The sequence below is a fragment of the Leopardus geoffroyi genome, chromosome B1 (assembly GCF_018350155.1).
Source record: "Leopardus geoffroyi isolate Oge1 chromosome B1, O.geoffroyi_Oge1_pat1.0, whole genome shotgun sequence".
Taxonomy (NCBI): domain Eukaryota; kingdom Metazoa; phylum Chordata; class Mammalia; order Carnivora; family Felidae; genus Leopardus; species Leopardus geoffroyi.
Window position 1 is genome coordinate 142,947,962 of NC_059327.1, and position 25,393 is coordinate 142,973,354.

At 40.9% G+C, this 25,393-nt stretch overlaps 1 protein-coding gene across 5 annotated transcripts in view; it reads right to left on the minus strand.

The window, feature by feature from the left end:
- Positions 1-25,393, minus strand: part of SEPTIN11 (septin 11) — a 91,684-nt gene that overhangs the window by 45,380 nt on the left and 20,911 nt on the right. The gene's annotated exons all lie outside the window — the stretch shown is intronic.

Below are 25,393 nucleotides of genomic sequence, written 5' to 3' on the forward strand. Positions count from 1 at the left end.
GGGACTTCTCAGAGTCTACTGAAGGAGACTGGGATAAGGTAGTCATCATACACTTAAAAAGTTGGGTGGTTTATATTCTTTATAATGTGCTGACTGCCTCCATGATTTGAATCAATCTCATATGTGTTGGAGGTAATCTGTGAAAACTTTCTTTCCAGGAAAACAGAGGTCAGCTACGGTCCTTCAATTACAACATCATGGTTATGGTTTGGGATTCCAGAAACTAGATACTGAAAGCCTCCTTGAAAACAAGACTCCTGGTATTCTGGCTCTCTTACCAGGTCTTTATATTCAAAATACTAGGGGCACCTGGCTGGCTCAGTAGGTAAAACATACTACTCTTGATCTTGGCGTCATGAGTTTGAGCCCCCCACGTTGGGTGCAGAGATCACTTAAATAAATAAATAGGTAAATTCAAAATACTGAACTTTGAGTGAGAAAATGACCCTCAAAATTCTATTTTTTTAATAAAAAAGAAAAAGCTTTGCACAGGATCATTTAATCAGTATTTCTTTTCAAAAAGATTGGTTTTCATTATTCTTCTATTTGTTACACAATGGTGAGAGTGATTTCTTTTAATAATCAAGGACTGAGACTCCATTTTCACATTACTCTGGTCACTATACAGGCAGGGAAATGTGACTCTCTAAATATAGTGATTTTAATGGAATGTTTTATGAACATTATAATGCCTAAGGTCCTTGCCATTCTAAAATTCTAATTCTGTGAAATAAAACTAAAAACCAGCACACTGCCTGAATACCATGATGGCAGCTGCAGGTTTGAGGTCAATGGGACAAAGAACAGATGCCTGGTCTATGAATAGTTTCCTTGAAACCTGCCAACAGTGAATATGAGACTCAAGAGTAGGCACTTCTCCTTGAACAGGATGGCATGGTCGACAGCTCCCGAGCAGCTTTGGTAGCAGGGCCCCATGCGCAGCAGGCCTGGGAGCTGGCCAGGCCTCCCAATACCACTGTGTGGCCCCAATTCTACCACCTGCCCCTGCCTCTTCAATACCTCAAAGGTTCAGACATCAGGTATTTTTAGGGTGTTTACCACATCCTCCAAGACTTGGGGGAGGAGGATTTGAAAGGAGTCTGGGTTATATTTAGATCTCTTTCCACCACAGATGCACAATGGCTGTCGTGCATCAGGCCCGGGAGATACCATCACACGAGCCTTCATTTCAGTTGCATCACTGACCTGAACAGTCAGTGAAGGGCCTGAAAAGAGGCAAAGCAAGGAAGAACCATCATCCTACATTCCCCCTCCTCCCACCACAACAATTCTTTTCATTTCCGGAGGAGGGTGGGGGTGAGGAAAGAGTGGTTTATTACTGTGGATTCCACATTGTTGGGTTTTTAGATTCAGATAGATATCCACCCATGAGCCAATCCTGGGAAAGAATCAGAGTTAGTAATTATAGCTCTCATCCCAGAACCCAATGCACAGCACTCATATTCTCACCATTTCCAAAACACGAGAAACCACCCACACACCCACTGAGTATTTTTATACCCGCTGAAAACCACATACAAAATGAAGGGTTATAAAACAGTTTGGTCTTGAAATTTTTTAAATTTAAATTTATTTCTTCAGAGTCTTCTAACTTTGTAATATGAAATATGTAAATATTATATTGCCATTTTAAAATTCCATAATTTGAGCCGAATTCTCTACCCAGGATTAAAAAAATTCTGAGGGCTATTGCCCATCAGTATGTGATTGGGAAAAGGCAAGTAGGAAGTTCCTCCTGTGGTTCATGAGCCGGTTTAAAAACTGGAAAGCGCTATAAGCAAAGCAAAGAAAGGCTCTAAGTCCCACACAGCAGCTGAATTGAATTCCTGCACTCCAACATTTTATGTTTCCATGTTTACTGCTTCTTGCCTTAGCTGCCTCTCCCCCAAAAGTATGGGATCTCTTTCGAGTTACGGATGCGGTCTGAGGGAATTTCGTATACAGTAAAACCTTGATTTGTAAGCACAATTCGTTCTGGAAACATGCTTGTAATCCAAAGCACTCGTATATCAAAGTAAATTTCAAGAACCACTGGCTCAGTTGCGATCACGTGACATTTGGCACCACGTACAACTTGTATTACAAGACATCACTTGTTTATCAAGTTAAAATTTATTAGAAATGTTTGCTCGTTTTGTGGAACATTCGCAGAAAAAGTTACTTGCAATCCAAGGTTTTACTGTATTTTCATGTCCTTACCATTACCACACATCTAGAAATGACTCTCAGCATTTTCTAATACTGAACTTTTTGCCTGAGTTCCAGTTCTGACTTTCTGGAATGGTTCCCTTGGGTTGTCCCACCTGTACTTCAAAGTGATGTTCGTGAAACTGAAATTGTATTTCTCTATCCCAAACCCATTCCTACTCCAGAGTTCTCTATTTCTGTTAATGGCACTTACCTGTGCTTGAGACCCTCCTACACCTTGCATAAATTCCAGAGAGTTACCAAGACCACATCCTCCTCTTTATTCTTACCTACTCAACCACCTTCCAACTTGTTTCCTTGCCCCCCACCCCACTCCCCCTAATCTTTGTAGCTGCAAAAGGATCTCAGAACACCAAGACCCACAATCCAAACCCCTTGGCCTGCCATCTCAGGGCCTCCATGGGTTAACCCCAAATCCCTTACCTCCTCTCCCACTTCTCCCCATGGAGCACCTTCCACTGCAGCTAACCTGAATTACTTACTGTTCCTCAGACAACCCCCATGTCTCTCCCCAACAGAGTTTATTCACACCATTTCCTCTATTTGGAAGGACCTTTTTAGCCAATGTTTACATATCCAAACCTTCCAGATACTGCTGAAATTTGATCTTCAGCATTATCTTTATTATTAAATCTCAGACTTTCAATAAATACTCCCCTTAGCAAAGAAAGGAAAATAATGATTGGATAAAGATGGGTCAGGGTATTTGGTATTCCATGTTCATCATAACAGCTAATATTTATTGACCATTTCCAATGTTCCAGAAAAGCCTTAATAACAAGTGAACTGGTTAATTTATCTTAACAATTCTATGAAGTAGTTACTATTACCCAACCTCAACTTCAGATGAGAAAACAGGCACAGAAATTTAGTAACTTGCTCAAGGTCACAAAGATAAGCTGAGGAGCTGAAATCTGAGCCCAGAAGTTAGGTTCTAGAATCCAGAGACCTTGCGTTTCGTCACTGGTATCACAGGATGATCTACTAAGCTCTCAGGTAGCCCCAGACAATACAATGGTTTCAGCCACTAACAAAATCTGTTATGGTAAAGTAGAAAAAAATTCTCTAAAATCGTAATTCTTCGGCAACCATTAGAGATGGAAGTTGAGAATGAGAATTGGCAAAGTAGCTCCAAATATATTTTCACTGGTCCTGGCAATGCCAAGGCCAGACTGATTTATGCAGCCATGGCACATGAAGCCAATAATAAGGCTTAGTTCTGACCATTCTTTAAATGAAAGTGCCAACACGGAGCCACTAGGTAACTAACTATAAGACCTTAATTGAGTTAGTCCTCCATTTGCTAATCTATCTATGGAGGGTCTGTGCTTACATGATTTCTTTGCCCGCTCCATCTTGAAATGAGTTGTGACTAAATTCTATGGTATAAAGTAATTTAATGTCCTCATTTTTCTCTTTTTAGGTCACCTCCACATGAACACAATTATGTATTTGTCCACTCAGAATCACTCACTGCTCAGGGGCACCTGGGTGGCTCAGTCAGCTAAGCATCCGACTTCCACTTCGGTCATGATCTCACAGCTTGTGAGTTTGAGCCCCACCTCAGGTTCTGTGCTAACAGCTCAGGGCCTGGAGCCTGCTTCTGATTCTGTGTCTCCTTCTCTCTCTCTCTGCCCTTCCCCTGCTCTCTCTCTCTCTTAAAATAAATAAACATTAAAAAAATATACTCAGGGGCGCCTGGGTGGCGCAGTCGGTTAAGCGTCCGACTTCAGCCAGGTCACGATCTCGCGGTCCGTGAGTTCGAGCCCCGCGTCAGGCTCTGGGCTGATGGCTCAGAGCCTGGAGCCTGTTTCCGATTCTGTGTCTCCCTCTCTCTCTGCCCCTCCCCCGTTCATGCTCTGTCTCTCTCTGTCCCAAAAATAAATAAACGTTGAAAAAAAAAAAATATATACTCACTGCTCAAAGCACTAAGGGAGATGTTATTTTTGTTATTCATTGATAAACTCTTCCTGCCCTTAACAGGTTTACCATGTAGCAGGATATAATTTAATGTAATACTACTAAGGATAAAAATGATAAAGTGACTTTATGGTTGAGAAAGGTTGATATAGGGGGAGAAGTAGCTTTTGGCTAGGGAAATTCAAGGAACATCTTTTGGAGGCCAGAGCTCCCCAACTCTGGGGAAAGAACTCCCCAACTCTGGGCTCAGGGGAAAGAAGTCCAGATTGCAGAAGCCTTCTAGATAAATATTTATCGACCATTTCCAATGTTCCAGAAAAGCCTGTCTTTGCCCAAAGGGTCAGTTTACTATGAATATAGACTCTGAAGTTTATAATCGACAAGTTTTTCAAAGATGCCTGATTTCATTATTGAAATAATTATAAGTTATCTAAGAATATATGCCAACACCTACATTCTGAGTGCTACTTTAAAAAAAATTTTTTTTTATGATTATTTATTTTTGAGACAGAGAGAGACAGAGCATGAATGGGGGACGGTCAGAGAGAGGGAGACACAGAATCCGAAGCAGGCTCCAGGCTCTGAGCGGTCAGCACAGAGCCTGACGCGGGGCTTGAACTCACGGACCGCGAGATCATGACCCAAGCTGAAGTCAGAATGCTTAACCGACTGAGCCACCCAGGCGCCCCATGAGTGCTACTTTAAAATAAGTTCCACAACTCCAAATCTTGCTTAACCAGGAGCAGGATGGCAAAGGGCCTGGAGTCAGACAGATGTGGATTTGAATGCCAGCTTTGCTTCCTACTTTTCTTAGTCTGATGGAGCACTTGGCAGGGTGGCTGGGAGTGAAGGAGTCAGCAAGTATGAGAGTGCCTAACACTTAACAGGTCCTCAGGAAACCTGGGTTTCCTTTCCCTAAATTGGGTGGGAGGAAGAGACGGCTGTGAGTTTAAAATCAGAAATGAATGAGCTCAGCTAGTGCTGCTGGGTACCCCAGGAGAAGCTGCTGATCAGCAAAACCCTCAGACTCACCAAGAAAGAAAGATCACAAAGGGAAGAACAGAAAGAACAAAAAGGAAGTGAAGGAGAGAAAGAAGATGCTAACAGGAAGAAAATTCACCCTAAATAGGAAAGTCATTTACAAAGCTGGGGGGAAGCCACAGAATCACATTCCTGTCTGGAGGCATCAACATCTTCCACAGCTGGAAACCATTCTGGATTCCCCGCTTCACTCTTCGCTGTATTTTAATTCAGCCCAGAGCCTCCAGAGGTGAACAAACTGGATGTGCCCAGATGGGTTCTATTCACCGTATTCAAAGTGAAAGGCTAGCCCCTTTCTTTACTTTTAAAACTGAAGGCTTCCGTGGGTGTGGTTAGGTGATCTATGGCTGCCGATCCTTATCAGACAGAAACAAGAAAGAGAGCTTGTTAACCAAGGTGACGTAGGTTTTAATGTACCACGCAAACAATTAGACTTAAGTTTTACTTTCAAAAGTAGATATTACCATTTAAGTTTAGAAAGATTTCACCCCTTAAAAAAATATATATATACATATATATTTAAGCAATAACTTTTATGCATTCATTTAGAGAACTGGAGATTTTGTTGACAAGAAGTGGCAATTACATTCTTCTCAAAGCTTCATTTTATAGATAATAAGTTATATTGATCCAAGTCAAATCCTGGGCTTATGTTTCCTCATCTGTAAATGAGGAGGTTTAACCAAAAAGCCTCTAAGCAAAGTCTTTCATTCTAATGCTAATTCTATGGGTTTTTTTTTTATGCTTATTATTTTTGAGAGAGACAGAGTGTAAGAGAGGGAGGGGCAGAGAGAGAGAGAGAGAGAGACACACACAAAATCTGAAGCAGGCTCCAGTCTCTGAGCTGTCAGCACAGAGCCCAACACGGGGCTTGAACTCACGAACCAAGAGATCATTACCTGATCATTACCAAAGTCCGACACTTAACCACTGAGCCACCCAGGTGTCCCCTATGGTTTCTTGTGTCTGAAAATCACAGACACATAAATCCAGTTGTCATGTTGCTTGAAGAAAGCCAACACAAGGTGGAAAATTCCTGATAGTGTATTTTCTCTTCCCAAATCAAGATGGCTCAATTTTTAAATGACCCTTGAAAGCGAGTTTCTATCACTTATCCTGGGAAACTCCAAACCTAATTGAAATCTGTGTGTATACCTCTGTTTTCCGGCTTAAACAAACAAAAATGTAAAGTTAACTATAATTATGAGTTAGTTTTTAAAAAATGTTATAAACCCACCCTTTACAGCTGCCCTGCTTAGAAACATTTTTTTTTCCTTCAGCTGTATCTGCTGACTTCCACAAGATTTTTGAAAAGTGGATTTATAGCCTCAAAACAAAAAATAACTCTTCTGTGTAAGTTAATCATCTGTGCTCAAGAAAAAAAGTAAATGTTTATTCATGCTTTTATTCATTCAACAAATATTTATTGTGTGCCACTATGTGCTAGACACTGCAAAATGCTAAGGAGGTGACAGTGAGAAAATAAAGCATCCTTAACTCATGAACCATAGAGTCTAGTGGGGCACCTCGATGTTAATCAAGTAGTCACTAACATATAATCATAAACTATCCAAAGTACAAGATGTGGTGCAACCTTATAACTCATGTGATTAGCTAGTCATTCTTCCAGGGAATCCACCTGCCTGGAGTATGTAAAAACGGTGTTAGCCTGCACCACTGTCAGATATTAATTTAGTATATAGCCCCTATGTATAGTTGAATTCAGATGAAAGCAGAGTCTATTTGACCAGCATTGCCTGATGGGTGGAGGTAGAAATGACTGAGACTCAAGTCTTAAAGCAAATGTCCAATTTTAAGTACTGCTGAGATGGTACCAGGAGACATAATCCCTCTGCTGTCTTATCCCCATAATGATGATGCCCACTAGGAGAAAAGAGAAGGTGCGTATCCTTCATCTTAGGTAGTGCCTTGTCATGAGGTCCTGTTTCAGTGGTACGGGTGCCACCCAGATGAAGCTGGGCAGAGAAGAACATGCTGTGCCTTACATGAAATCCTTGACTGAACACCAGCCAGTGTTTGGAGAGATCCTGGCCTCACCAACTTCCCAAGAAGTAAGTTATACCCAAGTGCCTGATGGATCATTTTCATAAATACACATTCTTATCGACACCACGTTTTAGAGAGTATTGAACTGGTTTCGTATTCTTTTAAAGAAAGCAAAGTTGGTGGGAAGATGGGAGACGCCGTTAGTTCCCAGGCAAAGGGGAAAACCCTGGAATGTGAAGTATCTCAAACCACAACTATGAAGTCTGCAGGGGGATGCCTTTAAGGCCAGGCATTGCTGGGGTAATTTCCATAATATAAAACGTCTGAAGCATCTTGTTACCAATGAGGATCCCATTCTTTAAGGATGACTTGGAAAACACTGGCTATGCTGCTTGTCATCTATACCATGAAATCCCAATGTTGGAGCCAAGAAAACCCCCAAGGAAATTGTCTCACACAAGCAGCAGTATAGAGACAGCCAGGAAGAAGGAACAGTCAGGAGGAAAACCCTAAGAGGAAAAAAACTTGAGTGAGAAGAAGCATCCCCAGGGACCAGCTCCCAAGTCACAAAGCCAGGGAAGGAGCATCCCCAGGGGCCAATTCCCAAGTCACAAAGCCAGAGAAGGAGCATCCCCAGGGGCCAGCTCCCAAGTCACAAAGCCAAGGAAGGAGCATCCCCAGGGGGCAGCTCCCAAGTCACAAAACCCAGAGAAGGAACATCCCTAGGGGCAAGCTCCCAAGTCAGAAATCCAGGTAGATCAGCTCTGCCCAACAAACCCAAGGAGCCACCCTTAAAAACACCACCAAATAACCAGAAAAGATTTTGATAAATATTGAGTAACTGTCCCAATTTCAAGTGTCCTTTCTAAGTTAAGTCTCTCCAAAAGACTGCCAGAGGAGGAACAAATTTTGCTTTGCCAGATCCTTGCAAAAATAATTTGGTATAGGGGTTTTCTTTGGGAATGATATGACTACACGGAAATTTTACTTTCTAATTGTTATGTTTCTGTAATATTTGACTTATTATGAACAAACACCTCACACCTTTTAAATGGAAAAGAAATAAAAGATTTTAAACATCAGGAAATGCTAAAAGCAATAATAACAAATAACAAATTATAAAAATCGTTTTAAAGGAAGTAATAATAAAGGGGTAACAGGATAAAATGTGCAAGTATTTGGTTTTTTTCTAATAACAGAACCAAGTCCCATTGAAAGTGATAAAAGTGAGCAGAAAAGTAGAACAGCGCAGTGGAAATTGCTTGACATGTAAAGTCAGAGGGCTCAAGGGCAACTTTGGCATTATTTAGCTGTGTGACCTATGGTAAGTCATTTAACCCTCAGCTTCAATTCTGTCAACTTTAAGATAAAGGACTTCACAGGGCTATTGTAGGAATTAACATAATTCTCTATCCTCACCTCAGTTTACACACTTTTCTCAAATGACCTCTTCCTAGCCCGCCATTTGAGTGACCTTCCAAAGGCTAATGACTGCCTTGGCATAACCTGTAGCCACTTCTCCCTCCTGGGCATCCCTGGTGCCGGCATCACTAAGCCAACATCTCCCAAGTGGAGCTCATCCTATCTTCCATTCTCAACTTAAATCTGTCCTTCCTCACCTTTACTTATGTCAAGTGGCAACATCTACCTCAAGGTATCAGTGAGTCCCTAGAATAACATTGATTAGCATGCATATTGCTATAACCCTGATAAAAATCTGCATAAATTTATAGGCTTCCACCCTCTTGCAGGAAAAAAAAAAAAGTCCACTGCATAATCATCTTAAACCCCCTGCTAGCCTCTGAATTCAACAGTGAAGACTTCTCTTTTTTAAATTATTTTAAATGTTTATTTTTGAGACACACACACGCGCGCGCGCACACACACACACACACACACACACACACACACACACGGACAGAGTGTGAGTGGAGGAGGGGCAGACAGACAGGGAGACACAGAATCCAAAGCAGGCCCCAAGCTCCAAGCTGTCAGCACAGAGCCCCACGTGGGGCTCGAACCCACGAACTGAGAGATCATGACCTGAGCCAGAGTTAGATGTTTAACCAACCGAGCCACCTAGGCCCCCCAACCGTGAAGACTCCTTGAGGACATCCGTACCAAGCTGGCTTTTCTCCTTTGTGTCCAAATGTAACAACCACCCACCATACCATTTTTGGCCAAACCTTTCCCACCCAACCCTTTAAGTGACTGAATCCAGTCTATCAGCTGATTTCATGACTTGGATTCTCCCCTTTTCCTCACACTACCCCCATTAGACTTCACCAAAATTTGTATCTGCGTAATGTTTCACACAGTCATATTCTCCACCTCCTCATTCTCTGATAAAGAGGCAAGTACAGCACCCGATTGGTTTTCCATATAAATTGGGCCAGGTGGACAGACAGCACTGCAGTGAATACCCAGCACCTGGTGCCTGGTCTGCCCTTCTCTCCATTACACTTGGCCTGGCTCTGAAGGGAAGAATTCACAGTGGTTGCTGAGTGAAGCCTGATCCCAAAGCCCTGGACACACAGTGCTGGCGTGGTTCTTGTTCACTGGTGCCCCCCAGCTCCTTTCTGTCTTCTCTACATCCTACCTCACATCACACAGCAATGGCCCACACTTCCTCCAAGACCTGGCTGGCTTGTTTGTGATTAGAGTCCCACCTCTGACCCATCAGAAATTCGATTTCTCACATAATTAGGAAAGATACTGTTTAAAAGCAGTCCTCAGAAATGGGTATGAGAAGCGCATAGAGCCCCAGCTGCCGCTTACAACCCTGGATCGTGAGGAAGTGGGGGAGGGGGAGGAGGGAGGTGGTGTTGAATTATTAGTAAAGCAGACTTTCAGCAAATAGCCACCGAGCGTGACAATCCAAAAATTGCAAAAAGTGGGAGCACTTTTTTCTTACAGACAGAATGTGTTTTTAAAAGTCCGTATAAGCTCAGAGAGGTTAAGTCTAACTGCATGCCAAGAATTAACAACAACAAAAAAGACATTTTCTTAAGTTTCCAAAGACCAGTCTTTCTTTTTGAGTCAAAGTGACTAATGCCTGTAACAGCCTAACGTTACAAAGTGCTGATCAGCAGAAAGTCTCATGTTTGGGAATGACAAGGCCCACATGTGCATTCCAGAGACTCTTACAAATTTTGCAGTACTTAGAGGAAGACGAGGTGGGAGGGAAGCAATGTGACAAACAGTCAAGAAGTATTTATAAAAGCACGATCCAATTAGAAACAGATGCTACAGCTGTTCTCTCGCACCACTCCACATCACAGAGATGATGAGAAGCCCTTCCCATGGCTAGCCACCTAGGAAAGTTAATGAAAAAACCATGGAGGAGGGCCATAATCATTTAAAAACCCTCTGGCTCTGCAGTGGGATCCCAAGTAACTGGATTCCATTTCAAACATATCACCTATCTTGCAGAGGAGAAAACACCCAAATGTCTCACAGTTGCTCATGTGGGTCATTTTTGTCCCTTCTGCCTGCCTTTATGGTGTAGTATAGCTTCCATGCAAGCTTTTTCAAAACAGTGATGAATAGGAGGTCAAAGATAATTAATGGCCCTTATCAGTTGGGAGTTTTTTCCTCAACTTCTCATGTACAGTTCCACTCCTCATATTCACACATCAATTCCTCAGTGCTTCCTTTCTGAGAAATATTGTGGCTCAGTTCATGTATTTCTATTCACTGAATGCATTAATCAGCAAATAATGAAATATGGATGGGACACTTCCTTCCCTATGCCACCATTTCTATCACCGGATATAAATTAGCCACTTCCTTTTTGAAAGATATCATTTTGTCCTGTCCCTTTCTGATAATGGAAGGGGATTTCAGTTATGGCAATGACCATGTAATGGTAGTCTCTGAAAAAGGAGAAGAAAAAAATCCAAACCAGCTCTAAAGCAGTCAGAAACAAAAGCACCATGGATGTTTCAGCCCCAACCTTGCTAATGAATGTAGCCATATTCAGTTCCTAAATCAGGCTGGTCTAGAACATCTCGGAGTGCAGCAATACATTTCTAGCACCTGAGAATTGAGGGGCTATACCGAAAATGACCAACGCCATGGTTAATACATTCTCAGGAAATAAACATACAAGTTAACATTTGATATCACTCAGCAAATATTATTAAACAATCCTGGCCAAAATTCTCAAGTCTTCCTAAGTGTTCTACTGCATCTTAATCTCAATCCTGGATAAAACACTATCAGGGTGGAATGGAGGTCGTTTACATACATTTGGGGCATGTATTAATTTCCTATTGCCATGTAACAAATTACCACTAACCTGGGGCTTAAGACAACGCCTACTTATTAGCTCTTGATTGTAAAGATCAGAAGTCTGGGTGTGGCATGGCTGCATTCTCCGCTCAGGATATTACAAGGCTAAAATCAAGGTGATGGTGTCCAAGCTGAGTTCTGATCTGGAAGCTCTGGGGGAAAATTCCACTTCCAAGCTCATTTTAATTATTGTCAGGATTCAATTCCTTGCAGCTGTAGGACTGATGTCCTCCTGTCCATGATGGCTATCAGCCAGGGACTGACACAAAAGGTCGCCTACAGTAGTTACTAGCCATGTGGCCACCACCTCTTCACAGCCAACAGGGAATCCCTCATGTCCCTCTTCACACTTCAAATCTCCTTCAAGAAGAGTCTAGTTCCTTTTAAGGGACTGATTAGGTCCTGTCTACCCAGGATAATCTTCCTATCCGAAAGTCAGCTGTGCCATAACATAACTCAATCATGGGAGTGACTGTCCCATCATATTCCCAAATTCTGGGGGTTATACAGGTGTGTTCGCCAGGGCACTGGGATTTGGGGGCCATCTTATGATTCTGTGTTATAATATGCCTATATTCTCCCATGTAACTTTAGGATAGGATAATATTAGCACTTACCTAACTCAAAACAAAACACAGCTAAGTCTCCAGGAAAAAAAAGACAAATTAGTAAAAGCATAGTGAACGAGATCTCCCTCAAGGCAAGTTACCACTAACTAGAGAGTCACTTTGCCTTTCCTTCCAATAACGGAAGTAAACTTTGCAAATATTTAAGTGCCTCTACATAATAAGAATTCTAGGAAATGCAAAAGCTTTTAAGGAACTTAAGCCTTATTAGGGGAGAAAGTCACTGAGACAAAACAGAAGACAAATGCAAAATGTCTGGTGATGAAATACAGCACAAAGCTTATCACGATTGGACAATGGAGATGGACATCGGCCCTAGCAAGAAAGTAAGGTTTCCTTAGAGGAAGACAGATATGACCTAGGTCATGGTAAGGTTAAATTAGATTCAGAGTGTTGTGGAGAAGCAATGGAGATGGGAGGAGAGAAAGAAGCAGTCTGTCAAGGGAAGCAGCAGGAAAACAAAGAGATCCACAGGGCAAGGAAATCAACGAACTGGAAAAAGTGAAGAATAATTAAGAATAGAGGATATAAGACTTAAAAACTGGTTCACATTTCAGTTTACTGGAAATATTCCTTAAAGTGAAGTATTATAAAGAAACATATAAGCAATACATAACTAAATACATGCCCAGGCTCTGTTGCTGGGTGTTCCAGTGCTGAGTGAGGGATGGGAACTAGGAACAATCACTGAGCAGTCATCATGAAAGATTTTTCTGTTCCAACCAGTGCACTTAGGAACATCTCACCAGAGCAACAGACCAAGGGATCTTGAGTGTAGAACTGCCTTCTAGCCAAGGTTTTAACCCAGATTAGAAGCCTGGGCAACCATCCAAATGGTAAGCTATTTCATGCAAACTTCCTTTAGAGCATTAAAAAAAAAAAAAAAAAAAAAAAAAAAAAAGTGTATCTTGCAGAGAACCTAATACATTGACTCCAGTAGTTATGACTATAATTTCTGCCATTCTAATCAAGCTAAAGCTTTCTTCTTTCTTACTCTGTTCTCCTCAAAAAAAATAGAACCAATTAACCCCTAAAAGAGAAATACTTCCACCAACAGAACAGACAACTTTCTGCCTTAAAGAAGTTAACTGCATATTATAGAAGCATCCATCCAGCCATAAAAGAAAGGTGGTTTAGGGGTTTTCTCACACATATTGGTGTGCTTAGGAAAGCAGACCCAAGGGACTACATTATAATTTTCCTCTATTCTCAAATGTTTGCTACTGATGGACGGTTTTGGATGCTGGCTTCCTTGTCTTGATCAGCTAATGCAAAACAAACCTTCTTTTCACATGCTGCCACAGAAGAATGTTCCCACAGTCCCCTTCACCCCTTCCATTGTCTCTTAAAGAAGCATTTTCATTATCATTATTATCATGGTATTTCTGAATAACCAAGTAGGACCCAAGGAGGATGGACGGAAACCTCTACTACATACAACATTGTTATAAAATCCCATTAGCTCTCAAAAATAGATGATAAAATATGTGCAGCAAATAGCAGAGGTTACAATTTCATGCACGTTGTTCCCACAGAGCACAAAGGGGCTGGGTCAGCAGCCCAGACTTCTCACTGAGATGGGGTCTGGTTCCACCCCAATGCTCCTCGATTAACAGATTAAGAATTAGGGGATATGTGAATGGGAATATGTTTCTGACAGTCTCTGATAGCACGATTAGAGGGAGGCATTAAACTGAAATCAAAACTTGAAAAATTATACCTTGGCAAGAGATCCTTACTGTAATTCATATATTCGGTACGAAGGAAAAACTGAGAAAGTTAAATGAGAGCCAGTGTGAAAGAAAGTCTTAGGCACTGATCCAAGTAGCTGCCTTTAAACTCTTCCAAAGCCTAATGGTTCATTAGAATAATTATTATTCACATAGTGAAAATGAAAGGCAGGCAGGGGGGGAAAAGTGGTAATTACACTGGCAAAAACAAGAAAAGCAACTTTGGCCATTTAGATTTGAGAAAAATCCAAGCCTCAAATCCCTCCCACATAAAGAGGGTCAGACCATATATCTTACTATAATCATGGCTACACAGAGTTAAACCCCTTTTGCCACAATTGCACCAACTGTGCATAGTGAGGTTGGTTATTACCAGGAGTGGGTTTTGTGCACTGTGATAGCTGCAACCACCAATGTAGGGAAACTTGGCATCTATCCCCCCAGGACTCCTGCTCAAGCCAACTTCCTACACACTCTTTAGCCCAGATATTAATAATTCAGAAGACAGTGTGACAGCCACAAGTCATCTGGCTGGCTACTCACATGCACAAAACACTCAGGGAATAATCACTAATTATTAGTGAAGCTTCAGTCCTCACAGAAGAGTAAAGCGCTAATAAATGTACTTTGTACTCTGGGATCAGGGTGGAAAAGTAGACTGATATCTTTTAAAGGTATCAATTCAAAGTTGCCTGGAGTACGTGAACAATGAAGGTTAAAGTATTCAGAGTAGTGAAAAGAGGGAACAGGCTCTACCACTACTTTGGCCAGAGAACTAAAAAGCGGGGTGGGGGGGGTGATATTTCTCTTGATCAATCAACCAAAAAGCAATAACTGAAGACTTATGTAAAGACTACAATGCTAAGTGTGGTTTAGCAAAAACAAACAAGATAACAAGATACCCCAAGATGACCGTGTGTGGTCTCTTCAAGTATTTCAATATTTTCCTCCTTTCGCCACAACCGTCATGTAAATAATGGTTTACTGGATACTTTTTTTTTACCACATACTGTACCTGGACCTTTATAAAAAAATCTTCCTGCTTAATCCTTATAACCTCGTGAAACAGATGTTATTAGCTCCATTTTATAGATGAGGAAACAAACCAAAGCTCAATTAAATGGCAGAACCAGCATTCAAACCAGTTTTTCCAGATTCCAAATCCATCACCACCAATACCTTAAACTGGACAATTGACTCTTTTCGAAGCAACCCATCTCTGCACCAAGAATGCCTCCATCCTTAACTCTATGTGAGAAATCCTACTCATCCTTAAAATTCCAGGCAAAATCCTATCTTCTTCATTAAGCTTCCCTGGTTCCTTAAATTACACACCACTGCTCTCTATTCACTGTACTGGGGCCACTCGTCACATCCAGCATCTAATACTACATTTAGCTTTCCACTGGTCAGGCCCTGGGAAGAATGTGGATTTCTTAAGGACAGGAAACCTGCTTTACTCCTCTTCCTCCGTACGGTACCACAAGGTCACCTGTGCCAGTGCTGTATATTTAGGGTGAATGAATGCAGAGACACAGTTCTCACAGAGTTAACAGTCTTCCTCTGCCTCCCCCAACAAAAAAGGACTGCCATGCAGGCGTGGCATTCGTTATGGGCTAAAATGCCCAGGGTGTGTTTGATGGAGGAGATGAGGTTTAAGAGGGTCATTGGAAAATGGAGAAGAGAGATTAATGCTTCAGCCACATGCTTCAGTATGGTCTCTTCCCAACACTTAGAGGCAAGCAATTGTGCCTAGTGTGAAGTCCAACATCATACGGGCTCTTGCTCTCAGGAAATAATCATTCTGCTACGTTAAAGTTAACACTTACAAAGCGCTTATGTGCACTCTCTCCCTCTCTCCATAAATAGATTTATATGCATATGCCAGGCACCATCCTGGGTACTTTACATTGATCTCACTTATCTCTCACCATCACTTCTGAGATAGGTACTATTATTATTCCCATTTTATAGTTGAAGCTCAGAGATTGAGCTGCTCAGGGTGGTTGGTTCCAAGACAGGCAGACTACCTCCAAAGTGATTGCTACTACGTTAATAAGGCCTGGCTAACCTTTTATATACCACAGAGTGATATGCGTGTCTTGGCCATCAGGGCATATCCACAGCTTCACACAAGTGCATTGTACTACCGAGGTCACCATCCCCGGGGTCAGAAATGAGAGTAGCCCTGCCACACCACAGGTCCTAAGCCACTATGTGGAAACACAAGGAAAGTGGAAGCTAAGGGGCATGGGGAAAGCAGGAAGCAAGAGGAGTAAGAATCTGAGAAGCGATGCATTTCCACAACTGCCCAAAGTGATTTATTTTGCACACAGAAAAAACAAGTCTAAACTAAAGATTATAGATTAAAGCTAACAGCCCACAGCAATCTCTCACTCATCTAAAAAGCAAAACTTAGCAAGCCTCCTTCTTATTTCTCTCTAGCAAAGCTATAAAAACCAGTCACAGAAGAAAATCAACCAAAGCTCATACAGAAGATGCAAGGAACATGCATCAGAGATAGAGTAAGAAATGCAGTTAGCCATCCGGACTAATTAAAACCACATGACTAATGCATCAAATTCCTCACTTCCACGTTGGCTACTCACAGACCACTGAGGAGCGAAGGCAAAGATGGTTATATTTCCCCCTAAAACTTCCAGGAAGTAAGGGCTACAGAAGAAGAACTATTTTCTGTATCCCTGCTTACTGCGTGCAAGGAACTGGCAAGCCATTTTATCAACTTAATTCTTCTTTAAAAAGATGTCCCTTTTGGGATAAGAGGACATCTCCAGATTCATTACCTCATCCAGTCTAGAGGAGGGTCAAGAGGCTTATCAGTCATATATTTAAGACTAAAGAGAAAATAAATATCTGTTGATATACTGATGGAACACCATTTTCCACTTTTCCTGAGTTTATATTAAAAAATAAACCTTTTAGGGGCTCCTGGCTGGCTCAGTCAGTAGAGCATGCAACTCTTGATCTCAGGGTTGTAAGTTCGAGCACTACGCAGGGTATACAGATTACTTAAAAATGAAATCTTAAAAAAATAAAAATAAAAATAAACCTTTAAAACTAGTAATATTTTCACCCTCAGGGTTACTAACATTCATAATTCTAAAGCTCACCCTGATCTAGGCATTAGTTGGCAATTTCACTTATGTTGTTTCACTTAATGTAATATTTACTCAGACTCCCATCTCTGAAGGCATTTTACTTGCAATCACATTCCTTTACATGCACTTCTCTACAGCTTACAGTTTGAAACAAATGTCCCGACTGCCAGCCACTGTGGCACCAACACAAAATACCCGTTTTGTTTTGTTTTGTTTGCTAACAATCTATGAGGTAATTACAAATAGTTTACTCAAGGCCATGGAAACCATATTCAGATTTCATCTATTTAGGCAATAATATTTCTGCATGGGAAACAAATGGCAAAACATTCTAAAATCAAATTTTAATAAATCTAAAGTTACATATTATCGAATACCATTTTCTTCCCCTCCAATAAAAACTGGTAGTTGCTTTTTCTTAAGATTTTTCCTATGGTGTAAATTTCTCTCTCACCAAATATATACCCTTCAGAATACTCTCCTCCCCACCTCGTTCCATATTATATTGCGTAGCTGGACAAAGCCACCTTAAAGCAAATAAGCACACACACATATAAAACTACTTCAGCCATTATGTTCCAAAGCTAAAAATCATTGAAGGCTTCCAGCCTTATTCCAGGTTGGGTATACTTTAAATGACACATACTACCATTTCTCTGGGCTTCAGTTTCATCATCTACAACACAGATGCGAGGGGTTGTTGAGCAAGGGTACATCAATGATGTCTACTTCTTAAATTACGAGATTCTATCACTCACAATGGGATCAGAGAAGAAAAGCTGCCAGAGCCCACATTAGAGTACCTTAGTACAAATATTCAGCCATCAAAACAAAAGTATAAAATACTGAAGCCAAATGTGAAGAAACAACGGAAGGACAGATCCTAATGCAAGTCAAATAGTTGGTTGCCCTGTCCAAGAAGCACAAACTTTAGTACAGTTTTGAAACCACAAAACCAGCCTATTTTCCGGCAGAAAGCAAAACAACTAACTAGCCTTTGTGGGCCTGTATCAATGAGACACAGAAGGCTTGAAGCAGTGGGAGGCCATTGTCATTAGACCATTCCCACACCAAGAGAGCTCATGATTCTAGCCCCATATTTCAGTTTGAAAGTCTCTAATTTTTTTACTCATACAACAATAAGGGAATCATAAGCCTTAGCTCTTGTGTTAACACAAGTACAGGAAGTGAAAAGGGACTCTGATAGATATAATTATAATTCGTGTATCTAAACAGGTGTGTTTTAAAGCTAGAAAGATTCAAGAGATCTATGCCAAAACAGCAGAAAGGATTGGATGAGGAAAAGAACAGATTCATCGTTTCCCCTAAGTACTAGAAACATCCAGCCCAAGTAACTGAACATTAACCGAAAGCTTTGATGCCCCAGAGCAGCCTACATGATGGCATCCCTGTCTCTCATAGCCATCAGCAGATGCAAACTCTATCCTGGACTTGCATAAAATCATTTTCTTGTTTTTCTTTATAGTGTTACTTATACACCACCTTGGCATAGTCATTAAGAGTTCTAACTTCAGGGGCGCCTGGGTGGCACAGTCGGTTAAGCGTCCGACTTCAGCCAGGTCACGATCTCGCGGTCCGTGAGTTAGAGCCCCGCGTCAGGCTCTGGGCGGATGGCTCAGAGCCTGGAGCCTGTTTCCGATTCTGTGTCTCCCTCTCTCTCTGCCCCTCCCCCGTTCACGCTCTGTCTCTCTCTGTCCCAAAAATAAATAAACGTTGAAAAAAAAAATTTAAAAAAAAAAAAGAGTTCTAACTTCAAAATAATAGAAATGCCTACTTTCTTCCTCATGCCACCTATCAGGAAATCCAATGCTCTTCCCTGGAGGGGAATGAATGATACAGAGACTAGGAGAGTTACTTGAAATGAGTAGTTCTCAAAGTGTGGTCAGAGGTTTCCTGGAGCCTCTCTGGGAACTTTTTTGGGGTGTATAAGTTCTTCCTTTTCTAACCATATTTCTGTGCAGCTAAATCTTCTTCATGTACTTCAACTACAACGATATATTGCATTAGAGTAAATGAAAAGCAGATCTGAAGACCAGGCTGTCTTCTATTAAGTCAGACATTAAAAAGATCTGCAAAAATATAAAACAATGCATCTCATCAATTTTTTGGTTTGGAAAAATATATTTATATTGCATAAAACTGTTACGTATGTTAACATAGAATGTGATCATTGTTATTTTTAATATTTTTAATAAATGTTTTTAAAACTTAAAAAAACAAAAGTGGATTGATGTTGTCACAAAAACCCCTTAGGAATGGCTATGGGACATACTTTGTTTAGTAAAGTATGCCAACTAACCAAGTATGTCCCAAATTGACACTGTCACAGTAAGCACTTTGGGATGGCAGAGAGAATTTCAAATGGTGCTCTGTGTTGTAAGTCATTGGATACTCTTTAGTCTACAGGCTAGAGGGGCACACACAGCACCAACAGTAGCCCAAGCTGTGTTACAGAACACTTTTACAAGGGCTCACATTTTTACAAAGCGTGCTTCACCATAAATGTCCAAGTGCGTTGAGGACCTAAGTTAAACTTGATTCAATATCATCTGCAGCCCAGCTCTGAAACCATTAAGATATTTTGCATCAAAAACTAGTGGGTGACCAGTGTCCTAAACATGAGGTAAGAGCCTGAAAGGGGAGTTTAGGTTTTCTCCACTGGGCAACTAGAAACCACCAAAGAATCTGCTGACAAACTACCTATCTAGAATGCCTCAGTTCAACTGTCCTTGGATTTGTAGTATAAGCAAAAGTCAGGGGATTTGGCTCCAGTTCTGAGTCTGTGGGCCTAAAGCAGGTCACTTACTCTCCTGGGTCTTGGCTTCCTTCTCTGTCAAATGAAAGAGCTGGATGAGATTATTTCTTTAAAAATCATTCCTGCTCAAACACTCTGTGAAAGCCCAAGCAACAAAAACCCGAAGGCAAAGGCTAATTTTGCCTCCACAGCATCTAGGACAGGGTGTGGCAGAATGTCAGGGATCAACATGGGTTACTGAGCTGTAAACAGTTGACAAGCACCATAGCTAAGGGATAATCTTAAGGAGGAAGAGGGCAACAGGAAGAGGAAGTAGAGAGCATCAACAGGGACATCCAGGATGTTGTTTTTTTTTTAATTATTTTCTTTTAATGTTTATTTGTTCTTGAGAGAAAGACAGACAGAGACAGAAGGTGAGCAGGAGAGAGGCAGAGATAGAGGGAGACACAGAATCTGAAGCAGGCTCCAGGCTCCAGACTCTGAGCTGTCAGCACAGACCCTGAAGTGGGGCTTGAACTTACAAACTTAGATCATGACCTGAGCTGAAGTCAGACGCTTAACCAACTGAGCCACGCAGGGACCCACAGGATACTTTAATCCAGATTTCAGCTGCTGGGTAAAATGTATGACCACCACTAATACTGAAGGGGAAAGAACCCAATTCTTTAGGTTTAAATGGGGGGACTTCATCTGAGTGATCAAAAGAACATGGCGACAGTGAAAAAAGAAAGAACCAAAGCCAGAGGAAGTATTCTTGAGGCTCAAATAAACCCTACTTCTCTAGAGACCTTAAGAAATGTCTTCATCAACAAGGGGAGGTAAAAGTGCTACCAATTCACCCAGAGATAAGAATATAAAGATGTCCATGAAGTGTACTGAAATTGTACAAGGAGCCCCACTCTAGAAATAGCAGCTTATTGCTTTAAATCTATAAAATGTACTAACATTCACATGGTTCTATTTATATCCTGGGCTTAATATGCATTAAAGTATGCATCCTCACAACCCTATAAGAGAGATACAATGATCCGCATTTTACAGATGTCACAGAGATATAAAGAAACTTGCCCAAGGTCTCAGAGCAAGTAAGTAGCAATGCCAGAATTTTTAACCTGCTTCAACACTATGAAATTGTATTAGTGATTCACCTCGGCATTTCTTCCATATAAACAAATGTTAGTTTTTGTCTGGTTTGCTTGACTCGTGTCTCACTGTCAATGAAGTGGAAGGTTAGGGTTAGGATAGTCTGACAAAATGCATGCCAAGCTGGAGAGTTGAACCATGGATGGAGGAGCCCTGGGGAGATGGTCATGCTCTGAGTATCATCAAGACACCTGCTTTCCTTGTGCATGCTCTGTGTGGCTGCCTCATATGCATGCGTGTGTCTCATGAAGACATGCCAACAAGGTCCATCCAATCCCCTTAGCGATTGGATCCCCAATCCCGTACAGCAACATGGAGTTTTGCCCTTGACCTGAGTGAAGGTGCTAGAGAGCCAGGTCATAGCTTGGGAGAAATTGGCCCATTCCTCGCCCAGGCAGAAGGTAGCAAAGAAGGGTAGAGAAGATGGACCCTTGCAAGGAAAGGGCTTTGATTTGTTTTTAAAAGTTTCAAGCAATAAAGTCCTGCAAAATCTTCTTGCTTCCACTAAGAGCAACTAACTCAGGGCATGCCAAAAGATGCTTGACCGAGCCTGCTTTTCAAGTAGAACAGGCACAATCATCGACTCCAGGGACTCATCGCTCAGTATCTTCACAAATACTTTTTATTTCCAAAAATGTGTAACAATCACTTTTGGATGGCACATAGTTCAGAAAGAATTGAACTCAAATCTTGATACCACTTACTTACCAGCTGTGTGAATTGGGCAAGTTATTTAACCTCCTAGAGTCTGTTCTCTCATCTGTAAAATGGGATAATTATGGCACCTACTCGTAAGTTTGACTAAATGAAATGATGCATATAAAGTGCTCAGGCACAGTACCTGCCATACACTGAGTATCCAGTATTATTACTTATTATTATTACTAAGAGAAATTTTTAAACCTGGAAATAACCCACTTGAAAGGAATATTAAAAGGGGATTTCTACCCCACCTCCAAACTGCTAACGTAAAGGCCCTATCACTAACCCAAGCTCCCTTGCTTGTCCTCCAGCTAGCTCAGTGTGTACTCAACTGTTAATTACAAGTTAGGTGTTAATTAACTCATAAAAGTCTCTTCAAGTCACAGAGCATTGAATGTCTGCATCCCTCTAAAAAAGGCTGGATTCTTGAGCTCTGTTACTTTTCACGTCCTGAGTTCCGAGCTCTTCCCTTTCTGTCTCCTCTTTGAGTGGTTTCTAATTTATTATTTCAGGACATCTCCCACTGGATGAATAGACTCTGTTTCTTAACAGTTGCTACATTCTTGTCCCCTCTAAACCACTGAGCAAAAGACAAAACAGTTGTTAACTATAATTAAATGAACTTCTGTGAAGAGTGAACTAGATTTCTAAAGCAAGACCCAAAATACAAACCAAAAAGACGATGACACATTTAAAGCTTCTGTACAACAAGACACCAAAAACAAAAGTAAAGATACATGGCAGACTGGGAGAAGATTATTTGCACATATAAAAGGATGAACGTCAGCAAAATGGAAAGAAATAGCCCAGCTGGGGGTTGGGGGGCGGGGAGGGGTGGAAGGCAAGCATGTGAATAGGTTATTCACAAGAAATAAGTACAAATGGCCAATGACCACATGAAAAGATGTTCAGCCTCACTATATTCATGGCAGTTAGATAGCCGAACCACCTGAAGATTATTGTATCTTGCAGTGCCACTGACCATCTTGACTTAAGAATTACTTAGGAAAGTAATTTCCATTCCTTTATTTTAAAAGGCCTATTTTTTAAAGGACCATGTAAAGCTGGACACAAAAGAGGCACTGTAAGTACCACCTGGCATTTCATACCCAGACCCTCACTGGCTCATTCCGATATGCTTTTAAGATGAGCAGTGTATCACCAAATATCCCCACAGTCATGACCATGTTAAGGTGGCTCTCTTTCCCCCACTTTCCCAAGCAAATACTACCCTTTTAAGTAGCTCGTAAAAGTCTTGGTATATTCACACGTGTTATGCTACACTCAGACAAGATTCAGTGATCATAATTAAGACACATTTAGCTAAAATAATGAACTTCAATACTCTGTTACAGAACAACGCATAAAATGATTTAAGTTTTAAAAATTGTGTGATCTCTCACCAACCGACATCTCAGGCAAATGTGCATGAAGTCTCTGGTGCCATTTTTAGATCTAATTTAATATTTAAATACCAATATCTTAAGTGATAGGCTTGGGAAAAAAGAACTCTCTGAAATTAATATAAAAAACACAAAGATGCATGGAACAGTGTGATAAGCATCAGCTACAAGTCAGTCACGAGGAAAAAACCCCAGCTCTGCAACTGTTGAGGCAGGTTGCTTCTAAGTCCCCTTTTCTTTAATTGTAAAGTAGGGATATTAAAGGTTTGCTAGTTTCAACTGACATAATAGAAAGCCCCTGGTATAGTCTTGACCACTTTGAGCAATTTCATAGTAGACAACATTTAAAATATTTATCAATTTAATGTCAATTCTGCTAGACATTGAATACATTTACATGGTACATACATACAGATATCACACATAAACTTTAAAAAAATGTGAAGATTTGTTCTTCCCATGAATTCTGTATCCTCACTTCTACAGGACAAGACATCTATGAAAAACCACTTCTCACGCTATAATCTCCAGCATTTTCACCAAGCATGTTGGCAGTTCTCAGGAAGGTAGTAAGTAATAAAAACACTCCAAGCAGCACACTAATTGCTACACAGAATAGCTTCAGGGGTTGTTGCCATACATATAATTTCAATAATTAGGAAAAATAAACCCAGGGAAGACCCTGAACGCAGCATCAAAGAGAACTACAAAGAGAACAACCTTTACCATTTCCCAAGGCTGCCTCACCCGGTCACTCCACAATATTTTCTGATGAACAGGAGCAAATTATCTTATGCTTTGTCAACTCCAATTTTTATGGTCTGAGCAACCCCGGGCTGAGACAAGAAACAGGTGAAATGAAAATTAAATCTTCAGCCCATTGCATTTGTGTTCATTTCTTAGCCCTTCAAAGCTCCCTCTTGTCAACCATTAAATAATGCTGAGAATTCCTGGGGAAATTTAGCAGATCGTTAAATTCTTTGTTCTGTAATCTCCTTCCAGGATGTTATGCCAGTTATTTTTACTGATTAAGTCCACTATACAGGCAGAAAGCCTGGGCCTGTTACTGCACAGTTATTTTTGATGTATTTACTGAGGAATTCCTTTTGCCAGGCACTATTCTTTGCTGAATGGACAATATGAAAATGAATCAGGCATGAAAACTATGGTAAAACATACCTGCTTATTACAAGAGCCTAAGATAAATGGGAATTCAGAAAGCTGTCTTCCAAACTCTGCCTGGGTGAAGGGAAAGCAGAGGGGCCTGGAAAGTCTTGAAGGATGAGTAGCTACAGAGGGTGGGAAGAGGCTAGGAGAAAGGCATTTACATGAGGTGCAAGACAGAGTGTGAAAAAAGGGGACGTATGGTGCCCAGGGCCCTGTAAGGAGGCAGGCCCTGCAAGGAACTGCAGGAACCAATTGAGGATTATGAAAAGAAAGGCATCAAATCATGGAAAGACCAGCATACCATCCTGGGGAGGTGAGCCTACATCCTGAAGAGAACAGTAGGGAAGGGTATTTTTGCAGAAATAAATTAAGAGGGAGGAAAACAGACTCAGCCTGTCCGACACTTTTTTCCTTCAGAAAACCTTTACCCCAATAAAAAGGCCCTTTAGTTCTAAAGTTTAGTTCTGTAGTTCTTTTCAAGAACTAGAGTAAAGCACTCGAATTTAAAGTAATAGTCAAAAGGGGCCTGAAATGTCAGAAGTGAATTTCTAACTAACCCTCCAGTTCAAAGTAGTACAGAAAAATCGCATTTCCAAGTGGCTGTTTGTGATGGCTCTTTAGCTGTATTTATTCAGCTGTGGCGCACTAAGATCTTTATGAACCATGAATTTTGTAGAGTTTGGCTTTCTCCAATTGACTGGATTTAGGTTGGATTTCTGTTTTCTAATTTATTAAGAAAAATGAGCATATATTAAATATTAATTCCCTTGATGCCCAAAGTCAAAAGATATATTTCATTTTGTCAGCAGTCTCAAATATGATTCAGAGGTCATAATATCCTTCAAATAAATTTTCCCCTATCAGAGTTAAGTTCCCATGTCTCTTATTTTATACTTAGTTTTGTAATCCCCAAAATACTAAAATGCCACGTCTTTTACAAAAGTTGTTTTGAGAAAGCCAATGTTCAGTGGATTCAATTCAGAAAACTAGTAGAAGAAAAGGTCTAAAGTTTATGACATTTCTTTCTGTGGGTCCATTTGCTCCCCCCACTCCTCCACTACCAAATCACAATTAGGCTTCAATTTCAGTAACAGGGCAATGTTTTCAAGAGTCTCAGATCCTCAACTCGGGGTGTAATATTAATATAACTGCATACCAAAGTATTGTGCTGTTGACCAAGACAAAATGAAAACTATTCTCATTTCAACTGACTTCTGTTGGCCTGAAAAATCAGAAA